The 21,610-nt window shown below is 40.3% G+C and overlaps 1 protein-coding gene and 1 long non-coding RNA gene across 8 annotated transcripts in view; one reads left to right on the top strand and one right to left on the bottom strand.

Moving 5' to 3' along the window:
• NCKAP5 (NCK associated protein 5) overlaps positions 1–21,610 on the top strand; it is a 627,572-nt gene that overhangs the window by 209,896 nt on the left and 396,066 nt on the right. The window lies entirely within an intron of this gene.
• LOC308479331 overlaps positions 1–21,610 on the bottom strand; it is a 68,768-nt gene that overhangs the window by 8,552 nt on the left and 38,606 nt on the right. The window contains exon 3 of one of the 2 annotated variants that reach the window (XR_013987608.1): positions 3,208–6,549. This is a non-coding gene — a long non-coding RNA (uncharacterized lncRNA). Of the gene's footprint in view, positions 1–1,382; positions 6,550–21,610 lie in introns of those variants that run through there. The other variant, XR_013987609.1, reaches the window with a different exon arrangement.

Raw genomic sequence — 21,610 nt, 5'->3', positions numbered from 1 at the left:
AAAGTCATTCAGGCTCTAAAAACTTTATCGTGAAGAAGAAATGCAATATAAGGGCTTTTAAAATGTGATACATGGTAATCTTCCAACAAGGATAGGGCAGTGTGTGAAACAGGCTTAGCTCCTGGAGCTCCCAGAGGGCAGTGCCTGGGAAAACTGAGAATAAGGCTTTCTGAATGATGGTGTTTCTATTGTCAATTAAATGAGTTAGGAAGTCAATGTCGTTTATCCAATTCATAAGTGAACTAAACCCATACATCCTGTGCTCTTAACACCTAGCACTCTCAAGCCTTGCACGTGATGATGGTACCAAAATGACAGGATATTTGATAGGAGATCATTGGTGGGCAGCATCACCACTTGCTGTGTTAATTAATAACAGCAAGATTGCAACAGCAGAATTATAAGGCTTACGAGAACCAGAGCTTAATTGGATATGTATCTGCCAATTTCAACATTTATTGGTTGATCCTGCCCTTAAGGCACAAGCTGCTAGACCCCTTACTGAATTTGAAGGAATTTTATTACATCTGGGTCGTTGGGGCAGAAGACTGATATCTGTTCTTTGTAACAATTTTTTTTGATATTTCTGTTGAAAATATATGACTCTAAGTGAAATGCAATGCAGGCATCTGAGCCCTATAAATCAACCTCAGCTTATGTAAAAAGTAAGGTTACCGTATTTACTTGAGTCTAATGTGCCATCAAATCTAATGTGCACCTCAGTTTTCAGAACCTTGGATTTGATATCCCGCCTTTCACTCCCTTTAAGGAGTCTCAAAGCGGCTAACATTCTCCTTTCCCTTCCTCCCCCACAACAAACACTCTGTGAGGTGAGTGGGGCTGAGAGACTTCAGAGAAGTGTGACTAGCCCAAGGTCACCCAGCAGCTGCATGTGGAGGAGCGGAGACGCGAACCCGGTTCCCCAGATTACGAGACTACCGCTCTTAACCACTACACCACACTGGCTCTCAGGGAATCCAAAGGGTTCCTTGCTGGCAAACATAAATGTGTTATCGAATCTAATGCACACCTTAATTTTTGCAACGTAATTTGGCCAAAGGTGAGATTAGATTCAAGTAAATACGGTATATTCCTTACAAATTCTGCAAAAATTCCCTTATGATATCAGATACCCCATAGGATTGTTGGCATGGTTGCAGTAGCAGGGGACATTTTTCTACTCCCCACCCCACCCCATTTTCCATTATAGTGAGAATGCTATCCATCACCACAATTTTTGATTGATGCTGCTAGATGATAGATAGATAGATAGATAGATAGATAGATAGATAGATAGATAGATAGATGATAGATAGATAGATAGATATAGATAGATAGATAGATAGATAGATAGATAGATAGATAGATAGATAGATATAAACAGACATAAAATGCCTAATTGAAGCCTCCCCACAGCTTTTCCTTTAGAACTTATGGGATGATCAAACAGTAACTTTCTGATCTAAGGAACTTCCTACATGGATGCAGGCTGCAGTGAGAATGTCTTTGGCCTAGAAAGGGAAGGCACTACGGGACTTAAATCTCTCATTATAAAAGATTATGTGGACTGTGGCTACTGCAGAGAAAAGAACTCACAGATTACATGTTTCTAAGGGTTAAAAAGACCCTTACCATTTTTGTGCTGTTTGGTGGCATTTCATTTCTTATGTGTCAAATTTTGATAATCAAAACTTTATTCCTTCACCAAATCATGAAATTTGGCTTTCATAATGGGTTTTGGGCCTTTATTTATTTGGAAAATTCAAGCTCTGCACTGCTCTATGTTTTGTGACTTCAATCATAATTTTGTTTTGTTTGTATTTCTTATTTTACGTCAATAAAGAAGAAAAAATAGCAAGCAAACAAAAAGAAATAGACACACTTCAGGAGTGGATGATAATAGCAAAGAAGTAGCCTGGGCACATGGTGTGTCATGTTTTGCCTGCCACTTTCTCACTGTAGTTTTCCATAGATTGGCTATTCTCACCAGGGCCAGCCCTTCCATTAGGTAAAATGAAGAGGCTGCCTCAGGTGGCAAATTCTGTGAGGGGATTGGTAGCAATGGTGAGATATCAGATGACAGGGCTGTAAGTGCCCTGTGGCCTACTCTGTACCCTGTAAACAAGCCTGTTGCAACAGGTGCGGTGGAATATGCTGCCCTGTTGCATGTGTTGAAGTGAGATTCAGCCACATTCTGTACATGGAATGTGAGTGGGTAACATTTTGGCCCTCACCTCAGGCAGCAAAATGACTTGGGCCAGCTGTACATAGTGCCATTTATGAGAACAAATACCAGGCCAGTGTTAGTGGGGCAGCTGTGACTAGCCCAGGAGCTGATGAGGGTGTTGTCGGGAGAGTCTGCATTGTTGGGGTCCTACCATTTGGCAGCCTTTCAGTATGCTGGGAACGATCTTTATTCCACTTTAAAATTATCCCCATTCTCATCTTATATTTACTTTTCACCAAACTTGAGAGGAAGGGAGATCATGTCTGCTGGCAGGCCTCCATCCTTTGTGTATTCACCTGAAAATGAAATTGAGCTTTGTGCCTATTATAACTGGGAACCCTGATTCCTCCATGATTCATGATCGTGCATACAGGTCAAGCACTGGGCCAGCAGATACAATCACTTTCATCCTCCATGCCAGTGCTGGGGAACTGAATAAATTCAATGCCAGGAAAAGTAAACAATACTTAATTCCCATGACAAATGTTTTAAGTTAGATTTTTTTCAGTAGGACATTATTGTTTGCATGGCTTGCACTCCACATTTGCAGTCTAGTACAATTGGCCAGGTAGTTACAAGTTACACATGACATGAACATGAGTCTACTATCCCACTACATGCATGTTATTTTTGTGATGGAGCATTTGCAAACTGGTCCTAAGGCCATACAGTTTAGCTATTGGTTAATTAGTAACTAACTCTTGTTTTTTAAATGTTGGGCAGCCCAATCCAAAGTGTTTTTGAATCATTATTCCCAACCAGACTCAGAGATGAAAAGGTGATAATCTGTTGAAGTGGAAGATAAGCATTTCAAAGTACAAATTAATGCTACTACTTGAAGGACACTGTGAACCTATCTGCAGTCGTTTTCAGTCTCAAGAGGGCCTCTCAAAATCCTTGGCATTAAGATTCAGATATATGATAGATGCCAGCTGTTGATCTCTTTCCCAATTACACTGTAACGTGTGAAATAAACAAACCTCACTAGAAGCCTTTAAATGTCATGTATTGCCTGCATGTCATCTCCTTGAACCTGGCAGCTTGCAAGCAACATCCTGCTCCTTTCATTCATCGCAGGCTCTTGCAAGAGGGCTTGCAAATACTTGAGAGTTCAAATCTACTTCCTTCATTCCCATCACGCTATCCATCTGGAATGGTCTGTGAACAAAAAAGACAGTATGTGACATGATCAAGAACTTCAGTTGCAAATTACGTTTCTCTCTCCCCCACCCCCCTCTCTCATTTTCTTTGTTTACAAAAGTACGTGCCTTGTCTCTTTTTTGAAGTTGTAAAGTCTTTTCTAGAGATCAGTTACATTTGTTAGGAGACATTAATGTTCAGTACAGTATAAGGTCAGGAAGAAGAGGGGTGGGAGAGGAGGACCGTTGTGTTGTTGAAAAGTGGCAGATGGGGAAAAATATAAGTCTGAAGGTTCCTCTGTTCACAGAAGGCAAACAAGCACTTAAATGTGTATGACGCTCTTGAAATACACTCTTGAAGATGGGCGGTCCATACAGTACCTGTATGGGATAAAACAGGGGAGTTGCAAAAATGTATTCTGCAGCAGAAAACGTGGTGGGCATCTTGGTTGTGCTTTACAAACCCAGACACATAGCAGACCAGTTAGCCTTGCTTTAATCCCAGGGGGGGTATGGGCTGCTTCTACTCAGTGCTTTTTTGCTGGGGGGATGCAGGGGTACGCATACCCCTAAACATTTTGTGAATCTATGTTTGGCCTCATTGAGGGACTGTATTTCAATATGAGTAGGATAATGAGAGTATAGTCATTCCTAGTTTTGCGGCCAGGATCCGTTCTGAAAAGGACGCAGGGCAAAGCGCCACGTTTGTGCACGTGCGGGGAGCAGTTTGCGCTTCTGCACATGCACGAAGTGTGATTGGCAAACCCGGAAGTAACCCAGTACAGTACTTCCAGGTTTGCTGTGGACATTCGCCGGAATGGACGCTAGACAAGGTGGAGGTATTACTGTACCACTAAAAAAACATTTTTTTAAAGAAAAAAGCACTGCTTCTACTACTGAAAGCAAGTCTGCCAAAAAAAAAAAAAAGCTTTTCCGAACACCCATTTCAGAGATCCACCCTACCCCAATGCTTTAAATCTGTTTTAAAATATTTCTCTCTCCCTTTCTCCTCCACAAACCAGTCATTTCACTCACCTTCCTAGAGTTGCACAAAAGTGTGTTGTTGTTGCTGGCGATAGGTACTTCTTGCCTTTAAGGCCACCTGGGTTTCCATAGACAAAGATGGTTCCAAAGATGGTTCCTCATTATCCATTTACCTGTTTCTTCAGAGGGAGTGCAGCCTCATCTAAACAGGCGAAGTCCCCGAATCTTGGATCTGGGAACCATTCACCCACAGTGTCTCTGTTTTAGCAGTGTCACTGTTTTAGCAGCTTTAATCTTATGACCACCACTGCATCCAGACACTGGTTCAGAATTGGCACAAACTCTCCTGGCTCATCTTAAATGGATGTCAGATGGCAATGGTGGTTGCTCGTGAATAACCAGTCAGGACTCCGCCCTGTCTTTTACAGGTTTTATTTTGGTGCAAAACTATTTACAGTGCAGAACCACAAGTTCATGTCTGCCTCAGTCGCTAGCAGAATCCAGGAGTGGTCATTTCTGGGTCCTCCCCCAACATAATAGCTTAGTCACCCCCAGCCTTTTCCTTCCTTCTTTGCATTTTACACCTGCGCAGCGTGGGCAATGGAAGAGGCGTGCTTCCCTCCTGGCCGGCTTGGCCAGGAGTGGTGCTGAGGCTCCCAGCAGCATCCTCTGGCCCTCCCCCTCTTCCCCACTGGAGGTGTGGCTTTCCCCACCGCAGGAAGAAGAACTGCTTCGCAAGATTTTCGGAGGTTCCCTGTAACCCAACTGCCTCTCTGCTTCCCTTCCCTGTTCCGATGGCAGTCCCCTGACAATGGAGAAATAGGATCTCAAACCTCCTGATAACTGCCCCAAAGGCTTCATATAGATGTTAAAAAGCACTGGAGATAAAGAGCCTTGCAGTTCCCCACAGCTAAGTTGCCAGGATGTAGACACATAGTCTCTCAGAGCTATCCTCTGAGACCTGACATACAAACAAGAGCCAAACCACTGTAGAGCAATGGCTTCAAACCCCAACTCATATAGATGATCCGGGAAAAGACCATGGTCAATGGCATCAAAAGTTTCTAAGGGTTCCTGATGGGAGGGTTGTACTCCCCCATCTGTACGCTAGATAAACTCATCAGTCAAGGCTGATTCTAGGCCAAAACTAGGCCTTTCCAGTCTGTTCAAATAGTGGAAACTGGGGGGAAGTAGCAGTTTAGACTACATAATTAAAGCAACAAGAAACAAAAAAATATAACTTTTACAGTGGGCTTTTATTAAGTTCCTTATATCCTGCAGATACACAGGATTCTTGCTATTAATTTGCTTAATTTGATTATATCAGTCTTTGATAGGATTTTAAAAACTATTCTAAGAATACACTGATGATACTCATTAAACCTAATGGAGTCTAACAATTTATCACACAAATTAAAATACCTTCTCATAACACCCCTCCGCTTACCCTGTTTGTGTCAGAAGAAGATTGTCGAAATAAATCAAGGACGGGTTTCCAATATCCCAAGTACTTTGCAAAGTAGTGCCTCAGGGGAACTTCTCACATGATCTTTTGTACTTGGGAACAGATATAATCAGAGTACAAAAATACAAGCACACAGTGTTATTTGTGAAGGGTACATGTTTTGTGTAAATTGACACTTTCCTTCAAAATCCATGAAGCAGCCACTTGGGGAAAAACTATACCTCCATGTATTTTTAAAAGACAAAATGGTAGGTTGCAGTTCACAATTTTCATGGTACATGTACATTAAAATAAAAATCAAAACCTGTACTTAAGTACAAAATATAGCAGAAATAGGATCTACTTACCTTTGTAGCAAAATATTTGTTTATTTGAGATCATTTCTATTCTCATGTGTGTTCACACACACACACACACCTGGGGTGTATGGGGTTTTAGGGGAAGAGTAGTACCTGTGAGGGGGGACACGTTGTGCTTCTTCTGGGGTAGTTTGTCCATCTTTGATCCCCACCCTATACACAGCTCTCACCTGTGGGTCCAAGAAGCTGTCGGCATGTGACAGCAGCCACACTCCACACTTCAACTGGCCAGCTACATCCCAGTGAGCATAGCTGATGGATCTCAAACCGTCAGTGAGTTAGGGACTTTCCCTGCATGCGAAGACAGGCTCTGGTGGACTGAGCGGATAACACCAATAGTGATTTCAGCAGTCAAGAAGGTGGATTCTGCATGTGCTGTAGAGGGAAGTGAGGGAAATATGGGGCTTGTCAGCCTGAGAAGGTAGCCTGCCTAGGAGAAGGAAAGCTCTCATCCTAAACCTCTGCTGCCTTGCATAATATCTTTAAGCAAAAAGGCTAAGGAGCAAACCCTACACAAATCCAGAGTAGAGTCTGTAAGGCGGTTTGATAGCACCTTGTACACCTCCTTCCAGCAACTCCTGCTGCCAAGCTGGAGCCAAATGTATTGCTCTGCTTTCCTTTGAACCACATCAGCAAGGCCGAAAGAGGGATCCTATTGTCTGGACAGCCCAGGATCTCCATACACACTACCCAGGCTTGTACCCTGGAAAGGTCACTTCACCCATGGAGGCACATTCCATTGTCTTGTGAGACTGGTGGATGCTAACAATACAGCTAAAACCAGTTCCTAATTCAAACTCCATTGCACTCCTGATTCTTCCTTTGCAGCTTTAGGTTTCCTGCATCTGATTTTATAAGATATCAGGTGATAGGGAAGTAGATGTGGTCTTGCTGCTGTAATCAACTTGGGACCAGCTTACTTAAGATACTCCTTCACTCCATATATTCCTGCCTAGCAACTGCACTGGGCAAACTGAAAGGAGCCGATACCTCACGGGTGTGCTTATTTTGTTATAGAAACTGGGCTTTTAGTGTTGCTACTCCAGCCCAACTGCAATTAGGCATGCCTCAGCACCTTGGTATTTAGGTAGTTATGGAAGACCTTTTAAAGAAGGTTTTTAATAATTTTAAGGGAATAATTATTGCACAATTGTAGAAATGGTTGTGTTGCTAATTGTTTACTGAGTCAATAATCTCTTGTATTTCATCTTTCTGTACACCACTTTGGTACCTTTTAGTTGTGAAGCGGTTTATAAATTTGCAAATAATTGAAAAAGAACTCCTAAGGGCTTATTCTTCTTTGCCATAACATAGAGAAAGAATAGGCAAATGTGCCATAGAATACAAGCCACTGCTGTTACATTGTGCATCAAAGGTCTTAAAGTTACAGGTACTGTTTTCCCCCGGCTTGGAGTTAGGAAACCTAATTGCATTGACTGCTAGCTTGTGATCCAACAAGATGGATGCAGAACAATAGCCAGGAATGGTGGCCTACTAGGGACTCAATAACCTAGCTGGGCTTGCAAATGCAAAGGTGTCATAAAGCGTCTGAAAGCCCTCCAAATACATAATTTGTGTGCTGCATTCAACTTTATGGCTCTGGCAGGCCTGCCAAAAATGTGCAAAACAGAAAATAGGCAGGGGAATGTAAATAACTTGGGAGAGTTTATCTTTATGTCAGCGTAAATTCATTTTGCCAATGTAATCCTGAAGGCCTGGTGTGCGTCTGCCACATTTTCAAATGGTATCAGGACTGATACACAGCATTGTGGTGGGAATGGCTGTTTGTGCAGCACACAGTGCCTCAGTCAAAAAGCTGAGCCAAGCCACTCTTTGCTCCAACACAGCTAGACACAGAGGATCAGGTGTGAAAATTAGGTCTGCTCAGATATGATGGAAAGAAAGGTAAATGATCTTTTAATTTAGCAGTATTCTATGAAATTTACTACCCTTAATTGTGCCGTTAAAAGGTTACAGGTCCAAAAGATGAGCATTATTATAGTAGGGGAACATATGTTTGTGTATGTTGTTATGATGTCTGCTCTGAATCCTAAATTCATTATTTGCCCCAAGCGGCACTTCTCCATCTGTTCCACCGTATATTTTAATGAATCTTTCACATTTCATGGCACTTTGAAGGATATTTAAGCAAGCAGCTACACTGGAAAAAAGTCTATAAAGGGTAAAGGGCAAGAAGGTGCTCTGAAATGGTACAATAAAGGTGATGAGGCATGCTTTTAAAGTCCAAGGCAGATGATTACCATGAAACATGAAAATGATACTGGAGTCCTTTGGCTTAAGGCCTCATTGCCAGTCCAAGTTACTGTTCCTGTAGCTTTCCCTCTCTCATCAGTAGGTTTGCTTCAGTAGAGAATTCAGGAGATAAAGTTGCAGTTTTATATTTTATCCAATAGTACTTGACCAGGCTTATCTAATGTTAGTGATGTATGTATGTGTATAAGATGCTTAATAGTAACAGTGAATATGTAGTTTGATGTAATAATGTAAATATAGTAGTGCAGCATTTTGACTGGCTCCCTAGAAATCTAGTAAACTATGCTTTCCAAATACTAAAACATGCTCACGAGAGATCCAGTGCAGTGAGGAGTTAAGAGGCAGGGTAGCCAACTTAGGGCCCTCCGGATGTTGTAAACTACAATTCCCATTATCCCTTGCCATTGTGCATGCTGGCCGGGGCTGATGGGAGCTGTAGTCCAAAACATCTCAAGAGCACCACTTTGGCTACCCCTGAGCTAGGGTGTTAGGGTATCATGAAGATTCAGTTTCAGCTACTCAGACATGACCAGACTCTAGCTGCTAGAGTCATAACTGAAACGTCACCAAAATCTGAAGGGTTTTAGGAAAGTCAAAAAGTTTAACCAGGTGAAGTTGAAGAGCTATCTTGGATCAGTTATTATGTAATAAGATGGGATAACCCTATGGACGATATCCTAGGCAACTTGAACATACAAGTGTGATCACCAGGGCAACCCTACCTGTATGTACTCAGAAGTAAGTCAGACTGACTTCCGGTCTACTGTGGAGGACAATGGCGGTGCGCCAAGTGTCGTCCTCAACACAGAGCTGGCAGAGAAGCTTCAAGGGTTGCACTACAGCTCAGCGCACCCCCCAAAAAACCCCACAGAGGAGTGGAGACCTGAGGACTCCAGCGGAGCGGAAAAACTCACCCCCCGAACGTTTCCAGGCTGCCGCCGTGTGCGCAGGAGGAAGAGGAAGAGGCTTGAGTTCACTCTCGACACCAATGCAGCCTGCTGCCGAAGCTATGATCTGTCACCAGAAGCAGTAGATCTTCCAATTAGAGATAAATGTCAAAACATTTAAAATTAAAATTAGAAGCTAAAAAGTTAATTTGGCGAAACGGAAGCAAAACAGGAAGTCAGCTTCCGATTTCTGCAGGCGAGCTTTTTTGTGAATGGGACACAGATACTGCCTACAGCAATGGAGAATTGAAACATTTAACTTTGACTGAGTGGATGGTTACATTCTAACAGATATATATAACTGTATCTTAAAGATTGTATTCTTAAAGACACAAATTTGAAGTGGAACTGGCCTAACTTTTTTTTTCTGTTTTCTGGATTTATTTTTATTTTTTATTTTTTGTCCTTTTAATTGTATATTTTATGTTTCCTGATTTATTGGGTGTTTTTATTTATTTATTTCTGCCTTCCTTTTTGTTATATGACTATATGATTTGTTGCTGTTGGGAGGGAGAAGGCAGACTGTATGTGCCTATGTTTCTCTTTAATTTATGCCCACTGATCCCACTGCAGTAGCATCCCAATTCCAGTTCACAGATATTTGTGTACCTGTAAAATGTCACCTACTGGCTGTAGCCATTCATTTATATTGTAAATCCTATGCATGCCTACTCAGCATGGGGTTGACTTCAGTGGGATTTATTCCCAGGTCGGTGGGTTAAGGGTTGCAGCCATAGTCATATTTATTAGGGCACAGATCTTCAGGGTTATCTCTGCAATCATGAATGCTATTCACCTAATGTTTTTATAACAAAGCTGAAATGCCATCAGTGCCTAAAAAAATATTCTAGGAAAAGTTCCAGAAGAGTAGCAGTGCTAATCTAAATTTTCCTCCAAATATAATTAGTGTTAATCTGTGCTGCAGCAAAACAACAGAGTCCTGTGGCACTTTACTTAAAATACTAACAAATCATCATGTCATATGCTTTTGCTGGCTAGAGCCACTTTGACAGATGCATCTAGTTTATATAGAGCAGACTTCCCCAACTTGGTGATCTTCAGATGCTGTTGGACTCCAACTCCCATCAACCACAGCAAGCATGCCCAAAGGTCAGGGACGAGGGGAAATGATATCCAGAAGGATCTGGAGGGCAACTGTTGGAGGAAGGCTGGTGTAGACACTGCAACATTAATAAATTAATTGAAGGAAGGATATTTACCGTAATTACAAATTTATTTCATTGACTACAATATTTAATTTATAGAATATGTATTCAGGAGGATGAAAGGTAATAGTAGAACTCAAGGGGAATAGAAATGTTCAAATGTTAGAGCGTCTTGTACAGTACTTTTAAAGAGTAATACTTCTATAATCTATAGGGACGCAGGTGGCGCTGTGGGTTAAACCACAGAGCCTAGGACTTGCCGCAAATCCCCGCAACGAGGTGAGCTCCCGTTGCTCGGTCCCTGCTCCTGCCAACCTAGCAGTTCGAAAGCACATCAAAGTGCAAGTAGATAAATAGGTACTGCTCCGGTGGGAAGGTAAACGGCGTTTCCGTGCACTGCTCTGGTTCACCAGAAGCGGCTTAGTCATGCTGGACACATGACCCGGAAGCTGTACGCCGGCTCCCTCGGCCAGTAAAGCGAGATGAGCACTGCAACCCCAGTGTCGGTCACGACTGGACCTAATGGTCAGGGGTCCCTTTACCTTTTTACTTTTATAATCTAGAGTACTCTTCGTGAAGCAAATTTGCAACAGACGAAGTGGTTTTTTGGAACATTTAAGCTTAAGCCACAGTAAGTCTATTAATTTTCTAAGGTTCACCAGAATCTGTATTGCTTTTTCCTCCCTATATCAGGCTAATATGGCTTCCGGTCTGAAATTAATTAAAGTATTTTTATTTGAAATCTTTTATTATATTTAAAATTAATGAAAATGAAATAAGCTCCCTGAGCCCATTGAGTAAGAGTGTAATATGCATTCAAATAAACAAACACATCTATTAGGTTAGATCTTGATTAGGCAAACTAGGATCCCAATGAAATTAGTGGGCCAAGTTAACTAACTTAGTTTTGATCTAGCCCATTGTCTTTTTCTTGCCATGGAGACTGTTGTGCATCAACAAGAAGTATACCATAAAACATTTGGCTATTTTAGAGAATGCTTATGTAGTCTGAGCTGGACATAGCTTTTGCATTATTAAATGGATCCTAAACTTTTGACTTCTCACTAGCTGAAGTGGACAGCTGTAATGTTCCAGTTCATATACAGTGGTACCTCAGGTTACAGACGCTTCAGGTTATAGACTCTGCTAACCCAGAAATAGTACCTTGGGTTAAGAAATTTGCTTCAGGATGAGAACAGAAATCGTGCAGCGGCAGCATGGTGACAGCAGGAGGCCCCATTAACTAAAGTGGTGCTTCAGATTAAGAACAGTTTCAGGTTAAGAATGGACCTCTGGAATGAATTAAGTTCTTAACCCGAGGTACCACTGTACCTTTCCGTGTTCGGAAACTCCCTTCCATGTTATTATCTTTCTCTTTAAGGGATTGCCTTCAGTCTCTTGAGAAAGCTATGGTCACCCTTGAAAACTTGGAGCTTCTAAGCAGTTAATATGCATTTTCTCTTAGATTTCCCTGAGCCTCAGCTGGTGTGTAGGGTATGGGAGAAATGCCACCTTGTTGTAATCTGAAGCTAAGCTTTTAGCTATAGTTTGGTGCAAACTGGATAGCCTGAATTGCTTCTGAGTGGCATGCAGTAATCAATATATCTATATCTATATCATCTATATATCTATCTATAGCAAATGCAGCATGGATTGAAGACATTGTATATTAGAGTTTTCTAACTACTACATATATATAGATTGAGATTGTTACCTTAAGTAGATGCATACCAGTTTAATTGCAGTGTTTCAGGATATTTCAAGAGGAGAAAATAATTAATTGCGAAGACACTTAAAATTTTTCTTATACAGGATTCATGAGACCACAGACTCTTAAATGTGCTTAATTATATACCATCTGTGAGTGATAGTATTAGCCTCTGTGTGCTGGAAGAACCAGCAGCACACATATAAGACGGAGTACACTTGGATTGTAAAGATGTGAAAAGGATCTAGGGGTCTTAGTAGACCTCAAGCTTACTATGAGTCAACAGCGTGATGCAGCAGCAAAAAATATAAAAAGATTGAATGCTGTTCTAGACTGCATCAACAGAAATATAGTGTCCAGATCAAGGGAAGTAATAGTACCACTCCATTCTGCCTTGGTCAGACCATACCTAGAGTACCGTGTCCAGTTCTGGGCAGCACAGTTTAAGAAGGATATTGACAAGCTGGAACTTGTGTAGAGGAGGGTGACCAGGATGATCAAGGGTCCGGAAAACAAGCCTTATGAGGAGCAGTTGAGGGAATCAGGTATGTTTAGCATGGAAAAGAGGTGACTGAGAGGAGATTTGATAGCCATCTTCAAATATCTAAAGGGCTGTCACATGGATGATGGAGCAAGCTGGTTTTCTCCTGCAGAGGCTAGGACTTGAATCAATGGATTCAAGTTACAGGAAAAGAACTTTCTGGTGGTAAAAGCTGTATGACAGTGGAACCTATTCCCACAAGAGGCAGTGGACTCTTCTAAAAATGATGGTGATTGGAGGTTTTCAAGCAGAGGTTGGATGGCCATCTGTCATGTATGATCTAGTTGACATTCCTGCATTTCAGGGGGTTGGACTAGATGACCCCTTTACAACTCTGCAATTCTATGATTCTGTTAACACCCATTGATGGTCATAAGGTTTTATTTTGTTTGTAGGGCTTGATATCTATGTAGGTGGTTCCCCCCCTTCCTAATCCCCTGAGGATGAAAGCAAAAAGATTCTCAGGTCATTAATGTGGAGAATGATCTCAAACACAATAGATTTTCCTCATGACAAATCACACACAATCTCCATAGCAACCCTTCCATCATTATGCATAAGATTTCAATATAGTTACAAAAATAAGCTTGGTGGGAGTGGAAAAGAATTGACATATATAGGGTGAGACTAGTGGGTGGAAAATCATGCACAGATAGATTGAAAAGCAACTGTTCTTTTTTAAAAAAAATGAACAAAAGAGGAGGGGAAAGTGATTGGATGCTTTGTGTTTTGGAAAGTGGTGATTAAGTCAGTACATTATCTTGAAATGAAAGGCTCTCGTCTGAAATATAGTGAAATATAGTGGTCTCTCTGCCACACTAAAAAGAACAATTTGACCATCATTCTTTTTCTCCAACCCACTTTCACAATATTAGAAGGAGCTTTGTATAAATCAAGATGTTTCTGATCAGCTGTTGAATAAAAATTATGACGAATCCTAACTATTTTTCCAACCAGGACTGAGATCTACTGAATTCCCTTCCCTCTGCAGCTAGGGACGAGGAAGAAATTTGATTCACTTCACATTTTAATGTGCACCTACATATTTTACACACCCTGAAACAATACATAGCTTTCCTTTGAAATGTCCACCTTTCTGAGTTCTGTATGTAGTTCTCTGATTAAGAAATATGTACAAGAATGCATAAATTAGTGTGCATAAAGATACACTCATTTGTGAAAATTATATGTATAATGCATTGTATTACAGAAAATGTGTGCATAATATATATTGCAGTATAATGTGTATATTAAGAGAAATAGGCACTAAAATGAATTTTAAATAATTGTTCTACTCCACACTGGAGTAGAGTGGGTAATAATAATAATAAAAATAAAAGGTTAGCTGACTTCAGGGTTTGGAGGAGGGGATCTGATGACTACTGGAGTTGGTGGGTCTGCAACATTTAAACTCCCCTCTCTTCATAGACCATGGCTTCCACATAACTAAGATTTCATGTGAGCAAAGCAATACGGAACATCCTGTTGAACTCTATTAACATTTCATCCCACTAGATGTTCTGTCAGTTAATGTAAAACATAATAAGATGATTTGTCAGTAGATGTATGCAGAACTTTTTATTTGACTCTCACTGCATTTTATTTGCATATAAAGTGGCACATTTACCCTCAACAATAACTAGGCCTGAAGGAGTGATATTTAATAGGAGAATATAATTATTCTGCTCAGGTCATAAACATTTTCTTTAGGGCAATGGGCAACCGTTTAAGGACAAGACCCATAATCATTCATGTAAATGATTTTAATATTACAAAATGGAGCTAGTAAAGATTTAAGATACAAAGAGAGAGGGAGGGAGGGAGGGAGGAGAACACTACAATTCAGTTTTAATGAAACATCTCTTTCTTATCAACTGCCTTAGCGGCTGAATTCATAAAGGTCAACAAGCTCTCTACCTTAAATGTATTACTATCATTTAAGCTCACATTGTGTGATGTGACTTTTGAGTCTTTTATATATATATGTCTGAGGTATCCAATACATATAATTAATGCATCATGCAAGAATATATATATATCTTGATTCTACTAAATAGAAAAGCTTGTGGGAACAGCCTTAACAAACTTGGCATGACTATACAAGCATCCTCCCCTGCCTGTTATTCTGTTATAACATGGCATGATTGTATGTAATAGCTTTATTATAAGGATCCTGCAGGGGTACGCATACCCCTAAACATTTTGTGAATCTAGGTTTGGCGTCTTTGAGGGGCAGTATTTCAGTATGAGTAGGAAAATGAGAGTACCCCTAAACATTTTTTTAAGGAAAAAAGCACTGGGTTTGGATCCTAAGATGTGTTAGCTTAAGGAAATTCATGGAACAGAAGTTGTCCATCCTCTCCTCTCCCTGCAGCCCCCCGTGCCCCCTAAAAACAGCTATAAACGCTGAACTCCGTAGGGAAAGGATCAGATAGATATAAACAGATTATAAATGTACTCCTATGGGGCTTTGATCGGTTTTGGTAAATATTTCCAAAACAGTTCCCCCACCCCTTGCAATGAAGAATTTAAACACGTGTCAGCACACACACAAAGGTAGATGAATGAATGCATACATACAGATGGAATATTTACTGGTCACAATTATTTCAATTCAGCAAACTGCATAGCCTGAGTTGTGGGGTTTTGTTTAAAAAGAAACATAGCACTTGCTCAGATTTGTTTAATTGGTGACAGTGTCACTTTGACCTTTACTTGACCTTAAAATTCTATTTTCCTGTAGAAACCAGAGGACCAAGCATCTCTGAGATACTTGCATTCAAATCCCATTAAATTCAAGAAGAGCTGTGCACAAGTATGCAAAGGCACAGTTTGGCCCTAGGTAATGGTTAGTTCTGTAAATGTCATATTAAGGGAATATAGAAACACAAATATAATGATTTCTCCCATTATATTCTTAGACTTTATTATTTCCATGTTCTATGTGACTTTTGATATAGAAATGAAGTTTCCCAATGCAAGAATAAAAGATTAAGTGCATGAGCTTTCGCTGAAGCAACTGATCTGCTAATTATCATGGTTCATTTTTGGGATAAGGTAGAATTGGGGGGAAATAACACTATAAAATTTATTCATAGCATTTCATGCAATTTCTCTGTTTGATCAGTTGCCTCTCTCTCTCTCACACACAAATATCTAACTTGAATTTATTTATTTATTTATTTATTTATTTATTTAGAAGATTTCTAAATTGTTCTTCATTTAAAAAAGAAATCCCAGAGTGAACTACAATATAATAAACATAATAATATGCAACTTATATAGAACTTTAAAAACTTGGTCGCTGCACCAGACCATGGTGGGCATTGGGAAACCTGTGCATGCCTCCTATATCCCTACCCTCTTGCCACTGTCCTGGAACTCAGTATAATGTTCCTTAACCAAACAGAGGTCATGAACCTGTGCCTATGCATGGACTGTAAGGGAAAGAGGGGAAAACAAGGTTTACGGCAATGTCTGCACATGTGCCTGCAGAATCCAAACTGTTCTGAAATTTTCAAGGTTTGTTTTGTTTAGAGTGATATTTAAGAGCACAAACTATAGAAATTCCCGCAGTGTTATTTCAGCTATCCAGATCCAACAAGATTTATTACCGAAAGAACAGTGTCCAATAGTGTGAGGACAACCGTTTATGTTATCAATGTGGCTAAAGGACTGTATCAGTCATCTTAGAGGTATGGGAAAAACATATGAAATTGGAGATTTTTGAAATCCCTGTTGCTTTTAATGAATTTTGGGCCAATGAAACTTGTGCTTCTCTGTTAAGTAACAATCATTTTTCTCTCATACTGTGACACTTCACTGAGCTGTCTCTTTCATCCTTATTTTTTGCTATTGGCAGCAGAATGCTTGCCAACTGCATCATGAGACAATCTAAGAACATTAGAAGAAACCTGCTGGATCAGCCCTGCATCCTGTTCGCACAGTGGCCAACCAGATGCCTATGAGAAACTAGATATAAAAGGCATGGTGACACATTCCAGAGTCATAAACAATCCATGTGTGCAGATGACATTGCTATTTCTGTGGCCAATCCATGTCAGCTTACTTGTCGTTATCCTCATGTTGGAAGAGTTTTTCTTAGTCTCTGAAAATCAAGCCAAGTACAATAAACCAAATGTAAACATACCTACGGAAGTAATAACTGGTTCAGGCTGTTGACCCATTCCCATGGCCTGACGACCCATAGATACATTTTAATGTTATTATTTATCCTGATATGAATGTTCTCAATTGTATTTTATTACAGTATTGATAGCCAAAATTAATAAGTAGATGCAAATTTTATCTCATTATAGGGTGTGTGTGATTATGGTGTGCATACTGAGCAACATATATCAGGGAGGATTCAACTAATTTGTTGTGTGCAGAGAATGAAGTCTGCTCATGCAGTAAGACTTTCGCCCTTCTCACCGTGCCCCCTAAATTTGTTCTGGCGAGTTGGGGAAAAACCCAGAACTGGTTTAGCTGGTCCAGGGTGTGGGGGAGAAGAGATAAAGTCCCACCACACAAGCAGACCACATTCCCCATGTGCAAACCCCTCTTAGCACAGGATTGAATGCCACCCAGCCATAAATGTCTATATGAATATTTTACACGGGGTGCCTTTTTATCCCAAATCTTACTTAGGTTCATTTATGTCTGTTAATAGATTAAGTTACAATAAATGCTTAGTGATGCCATTTGGGCTCTAGGATTCAAAGGAGCGTATGTTTACTGAGATGAGTTCGGTGAAAAGGTACTTTGCAGCATCGTGGAAGGGCCATGGCTTAGTTATAGAGCATGGGCTCTGGTCACTTCCCTATGCCGTTAGTGGTTGCAATACTTCTCCTGTCATGTATAACCCTCAGAGAAAACAATGAAATAGGTCTTATTTACTGCTATCTTAAGTTTCATTGATTTCAGTGGGACATTATTTTGACTGTCACTACTAACTTTTGATGGATTGTTCTCTGCACATGATGGCAAATGAAAAAGATATTACATCAGAGCAGGCTTTGGCTCATCTGTGCATTATAAGAGATCACAATTCAGACAATGCTCTGATATGTGTGCATCATACTTACTGGAGCTATGAAAGAGCCACCCCTAAGTGTACCATACAGCTATAGGACTTGTCCAGAGTTTTCATATCTGGTTTGCATTTGTAACATCACTTAAACTTGTAGCTTTTATTGTAACTTTGTTTCTGAATAGGTTAAATGTGTTTGATCTCTTAGTCTTGAGTTTGATGGAGATAAAGATCTGGAGTATCAGTTAAATGTTACAACATTGCACGAATATATTTATAGTAAAACATTTGAGCACTGATAAAAGAATATGGGAATCCAAGATCTATCTTTTCATAGTGAGTTTGTTTTATTTTCACTCCTCTGTCGAATTCAAATGGTTTCAAAGAAACAAAAATACTGTGGCTCATCATAGCCTAGAAGAGTACAGTGGTACCTCGGGTTACGAACTTAATTCATTCCGGAGGTCCATTCTTAACCCGAAACCGTTCTTAACCTGAGGCGCACTTTAGCTAATGGGGCCTCCTGCTGCCGCTGCACCACCAGTGCACAATTTCCGTTCTCATCCTGGGGCAAAGTTCTCAGCCTGAGGTACTACTTCCAGGTTAGCAGAGTTTGTAACCCCAAGTGTTTGTAACCCAAAGCGTTTGTAAGCTGAGGTACCACTGTATAAGATTGGAAACTCTGGGATTCTTTATTTTATGCAGATTTAGTCATCACATATATGTAAATGTTCTGTTAGTGTCCTTTTATTGAGGGAATACATCCACCAGTGGTTTGGGGTGGGAGGCAGTTTTCCATGGATGCCTTCCATCAGAAGAACACCATCCTCAGCTTATCTGCTCCTTGAGCACTCTACAGCCGAGGAAGTGAACAGTCTCCTTTGAAAAGTGCTGTGTTTCAAATGATCTAAGATAACATGAAAGTTCTGTCTGTACTCTCATTTCTGTGATGCTCTAGTCTATTTGCACATTAGGAGTAGCAGTCATCAACTAGCCCTGAGTTCCAAAGTGCACATAATGTTAATCCTCCTGTGGTACAATGGATCAGTGCATCTGGCTGTTAGCCAGAAGATTGTTGGTTGGAGCCCCCCAAGGAGCAGCTGTGAGCAGGATTCCTGCATTGCAGAGGGTTGGACTATATGACCCTTGGGGTCCCTTCCAGTTCTACAATTCTATTATCCTAAGTAGGTCATCCCTTCAATGCAGGGTTATGTTTTCTTTCCAAATTTACAATATGGGGCTCATGATCTGGATTAGGACTCCAGCATGTGAAGGGACAACTTTAAACCTTTAAATTTTAAACCGTGTCTGCAGTTTGCATTACAAAAAAGGGTTCTGTTAAAACAAATAAGACCCTTTTTTTTTTGGCAAAGCATATTTCTAAGGGTAGTAACCATAGAATAATAATTCTGAAATGATGCTCTGAATCTTGATTGTATAAACTTGCTAATTTTATTTCTGAATGTTATAAGCAAGTATCTGTGCCCTTTGATGCAACAGGCACAAAAATATATTTGACATTTGTTTTTATTTTACATGGATTAGCTAGATGACTGCTTGTTAGACAGAAAATTAAGGTTTGGCTTTCTGATACAATTTTGTTGCTCTGAAGGTTGTAGTTCCCCCTACCCCCAGACTATCTGGAAAAATCACAGAGTGATAAATATATTCATTGTGCATGACTGAACAATAGGAACACAGACATGATACACTTTCTCATTCTCTTGATGAAGTCTTGTAGTATGAATGTAAAGGCTCCTGCAATTATAGTCCCTTTTGTGTTCCATGCTGCCGGGATGGCATTTTACTTTGTTCAGAATCTCAAGTCCTGCATCTATCTGAGCAAGAAAATAGATGGTGTTCAATGGGTAAGATTATTGGAAGTGTACAGAGCAATGAGCAAGTGCCATCACCATCCCAGTGGAAATTTTCAAAGGGAGACATTCAGCAACAATAGAGTTTATCATACTGCCCCTCTAATGCTATTTCACCACAGGGATCACTATTTGCAGAGTAAAGGAAACAAAGGTAATGCAGAAGTAGCTGAGAAAAATCAATAGCTCAACAATTGTGACCAGCAAGTTGCTTTTGTTAAGTGCAAACTTATCAATAGCCCAGAAAGATAACAAAAGCAGCTCCATTCATACATCAGAAAACTGTCTCCGAGGACTATATTGTAGGAGTAATAATGGAGTTTGTTACATGCAGCTGCATGCTGTTTGGAGTCATTTCTAGCCATTTAGCAAATAGTCACTTTTTTCTTTAAAAATAAAAGTCTTTATCATTTTACATATAAATTGCATTTTGATGATGACATTTATGAAATATCAGACTGATTCCTAGCTATAAAGTTACAGAATGATAAAAGTGATCACTGTGACATTTTGTTGTGACGTGTTTATGTACCTTTAAAAGAGACTGTGACAGTCCAACTTCTGCTCCTGCTGATGACGCTTTTCACTCTCCTCTGCTTCTGTACCATTGACTAGCTGTACAATCCTAGACCACCACTGACTGAACTTAGAACTTGATTATGGAACTTGAGGTTTGACTTAAGCAGCCCTCTAATGTAAGTGAAAGGATTATATAATGACCATGTTTTTGTCATTTAGTACAATGAATGAATTTCATGCCATTAAAAGGGAGTTAAATGAAGGAAAGGGTCAATATGTATTACTCATTGAACCATTTCCAAGGAAGAAACCGTTCCTTTGGTTTATGCCTGGTTGGAGCATTTGCTGGGGAGGGTTGGATAAATCTGAGGACTAATCAATTATTTGGCCCACCTGACATCCATGGAGCTGTAGACCCAATACCCTCATCAATAAGCTTAAGTCACCCAAAGAGCTAAGCACCTCCTGCTCCAAGCACCTGCCCAGCAATGTAGGGATTGCACCAGGCAAGAATTCATGAGAGGAGGGCCACTCCCATTGTGTCCAGGAAGCTGACCTAAGAGAACAGGTGGGGAAGGGATGGAGATTAGGAGAGGTAATCTGGACTGCAGGAGTTATGAAGCCTCAGCCGAATTCTTGCTTTCATCTGAACACTGGAGCTATCTAAAGTGCTGAGACACTGGTTGCCTTGCTTCATGGGTTCTTGCTAAAGACACAGCAGGACACACTGCCTGTACAATGCTGTTTGGATTTACAGGTGTGTGCTCTCCTCACTCTAAATAGAACCAAAATGGATCCACGATATTCTTTCTGGTAGCCAGTGTCAAATATATTTTTGCTCAAAAATGGTAAAGCCACTTGAGAGGGCCATGTTTGAGCAGTATAATTCCAAAAAAAGGGAAAGATTGGGAAGTCCCTCATGCTGTTGCTCCATTCATATTGGCAGCTCCTTGCTTTTTATTTACAATAAGGTGAGAGACTGTGTGACATCTAGTTTGGCCCTAATTTAGTGATTTTCCTAGAGAATCTCCAGAGCCCCATTTCCAGCTGATAGCAGCCAATGGATCAGTGTTCTAAATAGAATTGCAACTATTTTGACAAATCTTCTGAACATACTGCTATCCATGCAAGCTCTTTTGATAAAAGATAAAATAAGCAGTGCTACATAACTTGTTGGTTTCACAAATTAGTTTTGATGTGTCTGTTTATTACAACTGCAGTATGCCTTGAAGTGGGTGAATTCAATAGTCAAAGCAAATTCATATTCAGCAAACTGTCAATAAAGTTATAAGAACATGTGATATCTTCTGTGATAATGAACGTATAAATTTCATTGTGAGGTCTGCTGACTGGTTCAATAAATTGATGGGTCGAT

The sequence above is a fragment of the Podarcis pityusensis genome (genome assembly GCF_964106645.2).
Source record: "Podarcis pityusensis genome assembly, chromosome: 1".
NCBI lineage: Eukaryota > Metazoa > Chordata > Lepidosauria > Squamata > Lacertidae > Podarcis > Podarcis pityusensis.
The sequence above is the reverse complement of the archived record's forward strand: the minus strand, read 5'-3'. Positions and strand labels throughout refer to the sequence as shown.